This window comes from Nycticebus coucang, chromosome 4 (assembly GCF_027406575.1).
Source record: "Nycticebus coucang isolate mNycCou1 chromosome 4, mNycCou1.pri, whole genome shotgun sequence".
Taxonomy (NCBI): Eukaryota; Metazoa; Chordata; class Mammalia; order Primates; family Lorisidae; genus Nycticebus; species Nycticebus coucang.
This window is the reverse complement of record NC_069783.1, coordinates 63468498-63474570: the sequence shown is the minus strand read 5'-3', so window position 1 is coordinate 63474570 and position 6073 is coordinate 63468498. Positions and strand designations below refer to the sequence as shown.

General features: G+C 45.4%; 1 non-coding gene across 1 annotated transcript; it reads left to right on the top strand.

Moving 5' to 3' along the window:
* Positions 1-1607: 1607 nt before the first annotated feature.
* Positions 1608-1711, top strand: LOC128585287 (small nucleolar RNA U13). The gene has a single exon (XR_008380004.1). It is a non-coding gene; the product is annotated as a small nucleolar RNA U13 (small nucleolar RNA).
* Positions 1712-6073: the final 4362 nt, after the last annotated feature.

The following is a 6073-nucleotide window of genomic DNA, read 5'->3' as shown; positions in this document are numbered from 1 at the left end:
TCTGCTCTCGAGTACAGTAGAGCTGCTCAGGGAGATTGCAGTGGGCACAGGTCCTTTGCACCTGGTAGGGAGATAGGGCTAGAGGGCATGAAAGCCCAGGAAGGTGCTATGGAAGATCAGTTTTTCTGCCCTCTGGGGCATTACTCTTTCCTCCTTCCATGGTTACCCTTTTAGCCCATGAACTTTGGGTGGTGGTGACCACACGCTTTCCCTCCCACCCTCCTCCTGGGCTGGCTCCCACCCTAAACCAAGCCAGTCAAAGGATTTCATTTACCCAGGAGTCCTGGGTGATCAGTCCAAGGATGTGTCTATATCTACATGTGTCTGTATGATCCACACCTGAAAGAAATCTCTCTTATTTGCTCGGCATCACGTGACATCAGAACTGGCAGTGTCCTTCTCCTTCCTCACAAGAGGGCTGCCGAGGTGAACTTAGAGCTGAAAGATGGAGACAAAACCCTGATAATGATGACTGGAGCCCAGGAAGCAGCCACGTGTGAAGTCAGCAGGATTCATCCCAGACTTTTTAGGTGGGTGAGCCCATATATTTCTGTTTCTTTTTTTCTCCCCCAAATTGTCATTAGATTTTATTTTTTAAGCCTTGGGGTTTTTCTTCTCTTTTTCTTTTTATTGAGAGGAAATTTACATAACGAAATTTACCATTAACCATTTTAATGTGTGCCATTCAGTGGCCTTTCCATTCATAAGACTGTGCAGCCATCACTTCTGTCCAGTTCAAGACATTTTCATCATCCCAGAAGGAAACCTCTTACTCATAAAGCAATTATTTGCTATTCTCCCTTCCTGTCAACCACTAGAAGCCACTAATAGCTTTACCTATTCTGGAAGTTTCATATACCTGGAATCATACAATAGGGGACCTTTCGTGTCTGGACTGTCTCACTTAGCTTAATGTGTTCAGGTTCATCCATGTTGTAGAATGGTGAAGTACTCCATTCCTTCTAAGGGCTAAAGAGTATATCCTCACCATTCCACTGTGTGGATACACAATCTTTTGTTTATCCATTCATTAGTTGTTGGACATTGAGTTCTTTCTACCTTTGGCTACTATGAGTAATGCTGCTATGAACATTCATGTACAAGTATTTGTTTGAATACTTGTTCTCAATTCTTTTGGGTATACACCTAGAAGTGGAATTGCTGGGTCATATGGCAATTCTGTGTCCATACGTCCCTTTTCTATCTTAAACTAGAGTAAAGTGGGTTTCTATTCTGGGCAACCAAAGAGGTCATGACTAACGCAGGCCTTGAAAGAGAACCAGCATGGCCAAAGAGGGCAGCAGCAAGGTAAGCGTTCTGCCTGGAGAGAGTGGGCAAGCCGCAGAGATATGGGAGGCGGAGTAGGGAGGAAACATCCAGTGGGAGTGCCACCTGATAAAGTGGTGTTTTCTGGACAAGTACCAGGGCCATGTTGTCGGGAAGACCCAGGGAGAAGAATCTTCTAGCAGTTCTTTGGTAACTCAGTGTGTGGGAGGAGACACCCTCTCCTCCTTCCATTCCTGCCAATACCTGCACAGAGAGGGGCCGACAGGGAGTAATCTGAGTTGGATAGAATATCTTTTCCTTTTTAAATGAGAAGGAGTTTGATTCTTTTGTAGTTCATAAGCATGACGATTGGGTTTTCATGCTCCTATGTGAGCCGTGCCTCCCTCAAACCTTGTTACACCATCAGCATGTCACCCTTCCGACATAAAACAGAGAGAGAGAGAAAGTTTTGTTTTACTTGGTTTCCATGCAGAGCTCTGCAAGGATTGATGTCTCCATTCTGGTGAGCTGCAGGTCAGCCCTCAGAACTGCATTTGAGGGTGGCCAGCCATCTTCAAATATGTCTGCTCTGCCTGGGGACACAGGTAGAGTGAAAGCCCTGACCAGCTTAGACAAGAAATGGTTGGGGCCTCTGCTCCCATTCCTTCATTCCTTCTCTCCACCACTGTCTGCAGGCCTGTTGTTATCAGTTCATTTGGGGAGATCAGACCAGGACAATTGAAATCCATGTTTCTGCTCACTCTGATTGAACACAGGTTGAGATTGTCTTCAGGGTGAGACTTACATCCTCACTGTAGAACTTACTATGGATGGAAAGTAATTCTATTCTTTATGTCAAGCACCTTCTGTGAGTCATGTGAAGTTAGGTCTTGAGCAATGGGGGAAGAAGGGCTGAGCAGGGGCATGAGATGCAGGCATTAGGAAGATGAGTAAAATAGGGCTCTGGGCCCTGGGGAGGGCATAGCTCAGTAGAGGAAATAAAAGGTGCTCAGAGTAAGCAATAGAAGCTGAAAGGAGAACTGGAAAATGACAAGGGTAGGGAAATTTTAGATCTCTCTGGTAAACATCTATTTACTTAGTGGAATATATATTTTAAAATTTTAATCAAAGCAATACCTTCTTATAGTTTCGGAGCTGAGGCCTTGTACCAACAGCCAATTTACCAGTCACGTGAGTGCGCCCTCTTAGAGGGAATCCTCTGGCCCCTGTCAAGCCTTCAGGATGACTCTAGCCTTAGCTGCCATATTGCCTACAACCTCATAAGAGACCCTGAACCAGAACGTCAGACTAAGTGACTCCTGATTTACTGACCCACAGAAAATGTTCAAGATAATACATGTTTATTATTAAGTGGTTACGTTTCTGGGTTATTTAATACACAACAAGGACGAACAAATGCATAATGTTTGCTATTATTATTTTGGGGAGGTCAGTGTCCCTGAGCAAAGAAGCTGGGGAAAACGTCCTGACTGAGAGATGCTGTGAACAGGTTTTTTAATTTTTAACTTTTATTTTAAAGACAGAGCCTCAGCCTATTGCCCAGGCTGGAATGCTGTGGTCCAACCATAGCTCACTATATCTTCAGATTCTGGGCTTAGACAATCCTCCTGACTCAGCCTCCTGAGTAGCTGGGACTATAGGAACATGCCACCATACTTGGTTAATTTGGGGAGGGGAGGGACAGGATCTTGCTATGTTGCCTCAAGTGATTCTCCTGCCTTGACTTCCCAAAATGCTGGGATTATAAGTGTTCACCTCACCCAGACTGTGAACAGTGTTAGTAGCTAGGATCACCTTGCTTCTGGATTGTTTACAGTAATAACATGATAAGCTAAGGATCATCTGGCCAAGTTACAAATCTTTCTTCAAAATGAGAAGTTTCACACCAATGTGAAATGTGCTTCAGACGTCAGTGGTCTTGGGAAGAGATGCCTGGGCTGGCAGACTTTGCTCACAGATGACCTCCAGTGCTCAGGTAACAAACATCAAAGTGGGAATTCTGGGGCTACTGACCTAATGCAGCTCCCTTGGCTGGGGATTGATGGAGCACATTCATTAGTAAAAGTAGGCCTCAGCAACAGGTTCATTTCGGTCTGGCCCATGGTGCCAGAGTGTGGAAGCTCAAGCCTTTCCACAAAAACCTCTGCGGTGTTGTCCAGCAGAATGGCTTTCTTCCCTGTCACCAGGCACTGGACAGAGCTGTGGGGCGCAGGGCAGTGGCGTTTCATCAGCTAATGTGAGCTCATGTCCAAGAAGTCCCCACCCTCTCCCCTCTCAGTACCTGAGATTCTGGGAAATAAGCTCTATTTTTAGTCTCTGGGTTTTCCTTGTCATTAGGAGTACTAAACTCCTCGGAAACAGGTCACCACAAAGGAGCTGAAAAAGAGGAAGACGAAACAAGAGCCACACAGCCCCGAGAAGACAGTTGTCAGCTGGAAACTGTGGAGACTGTTCTCAGCTGACACCAAAGGATCATCCCTTAACTCCTGACATCTAGGAACCTACGTATGCTTAAAAACAGAAAGAAATCTCCCAAAAATGCTGCTTGCAAGTTGTAAAGTTGGATGGATTCCAAGTAGAGCACCACCTCCCTAGCCCCACACGCTTTTAAGTGACTAAAGCTTTTATCAAAAATCCTCTCAGCAGTGACCCCTTGGAGACAACCGCTGTCTTTGGGCTTCTGTTGGTAAGGGTCTTTTCAGTGACTGAATGGTCTACCAATTTGAGCCTCCTTCCTTTTAAGAAGTTTGAGATAAAACACTTGAAGAGCATTTTAACACTTCTGCATTTTTTGCTGTTTGTTCCTTTCTTTTCTGGTTTTGCTGCTTAGTGACAGATATCCCACAATATCTGCCTCCCTGTGGCTATAAATGGAAGCAGTTGAGAAATGACCACTTTCCAATTTTCCCACATCCCTTGGGAAGAAAGGACATAACACTTGGGGTTGGGCTTTTTAAGGACCAAGTGTTTCCAAGTCTTCCCTCCTCCAACAGAGACCCATAGATAGTAAAGGAAACAAATCCTTCCAACTGGTTTCTTACAAGCCTGCCTTAAGCATTTGATGAGGGAGGCTTTTTGGAGTAACCATTAATATTGACTTCCAATTCCCAAAGGAAAATGAATATTTCCATGCACTGCCTGGAGGGTATATGAAGAAACTGATGTTGAAAAAATTAGACCTGGGTTTCCTAGAAATAACCACGGTTTGTGTGGAGGGGCTTCCTGGGCCTCCACTCATGTCATGAGTGGACAATGTCAGTGTCGTAGCTGAAGGGCGAAGCGTGTGTGATTGAGGTGTTCCGGCTGGGTGCAGTGGCTCATACCTATAATCCCAGCACTCTGGGAGGTGGAGGCAAGTGGATCGCCTGAGCTCAGGAGTTCGACACCAGCCCGAGCAAGAGCAAGACCCCCGTCTCTAAAACTAGCTTGGTATTGTGGCAGGTGCCTGTAGTCCCAGCTACTTGGGAGGCTGAGGCAAGAGGATCACTTGAGTGCAGGAGTTGGAGGTTGCTGTGAGCTATGACACCATAGCACTCTACCAAGGGCAACAAGGTGAGACTCTGTCTCAAAATAATTAAAAAAAAAAAAAAAGGGATGTCCCCAGCAGCAACTTCGGACAAGGCTGGCATGAAAGGCAAGCAAAAATGAAATCAAAGTAAAACACTGCTAATGCTTCTCTTGCCATTTGTATCACATTACCCTTAACGATTTGTAATTTTACATTGAAAGCTATTATCTTTTGGCAAACACTTGACTTTAAATAAGTGTCTGTTACTTCCAGCAACTGTAGCAAACTGTGCTGGTAGCCCACAGTGAGATCCAGAGTGAGGATTTCCACACCAGAGTGCAGCTGTCCAGGGAGGTGGCACCAGCCTCCACAGCACCAGGCTAGACTTAGTCATTGCTTTGGTGACTAGCATCCTGAGAAGGGCTTTAAGATACCACCTTATATTGACTCCCTTTTTTTCTGCACAGAAAGAATCTGGTGTCTTGCATTCCCTCCCCAGTACCCTAGGACTGACTAGTGAGTGACACCAAAGGATCATCCCTTAATGCCTGACATCCAGGAACCTACGCGTGCTTAAAAACAGAAAGAAATCTCCCAAAAATGCTGCTCGCAAGTTAAAAAATTGGATGGACTAACAATTGCAATCAGTGTAACCTGGCTTATTGTACCCTCAATGAATACCCAACAATAAAAAATTAAAAAAAATAAATAAATAAAAAGAAAAATTGGATGGATTCCAAGTAGAGCACCAACCACCTCCCTAACCCCACGCACTTTTAAGTGACTAAAGACCGAGGAATGTTAGGGGGTTATCATAGAACATTCTGATCCTTTTGCCAGAGCCTGAAAGCTCTTTGGACAATTGACTACACAGAAATTCAACCAGCAAGGTAGGACAAGCAGAAGCTTCCTGGGTGGACTGGGGGTGGGGTGGGGTTGGCTATTCCTCCATGAACATATACTCTGCACACTGATAGGTACTAATAGTTAAAAGAAGTAAGCCGTGAGGAGGCGGAGCAAGATGGCAGCCGAGTAACAGCTTCCTTGCATCTGGGCACCGTGAGTCTGGGGAGATAGGACTCCAGGCATCTCTGGCTGGTGGGAACTGCCTATCATCACTCCTATGAAAATACAGGGAGTCAGCGAGAGACTTCTGGACCCCAAGAGGAGGACTAAAACAGTGGAAAGCCGGCAAGTGGTCGCGTGTGTTCATTCCGTCTAAACCCGCCCACAACTGTAAGTTCAGTAGCAGCGAGACTGCAAACCAGAAAGGCCTTA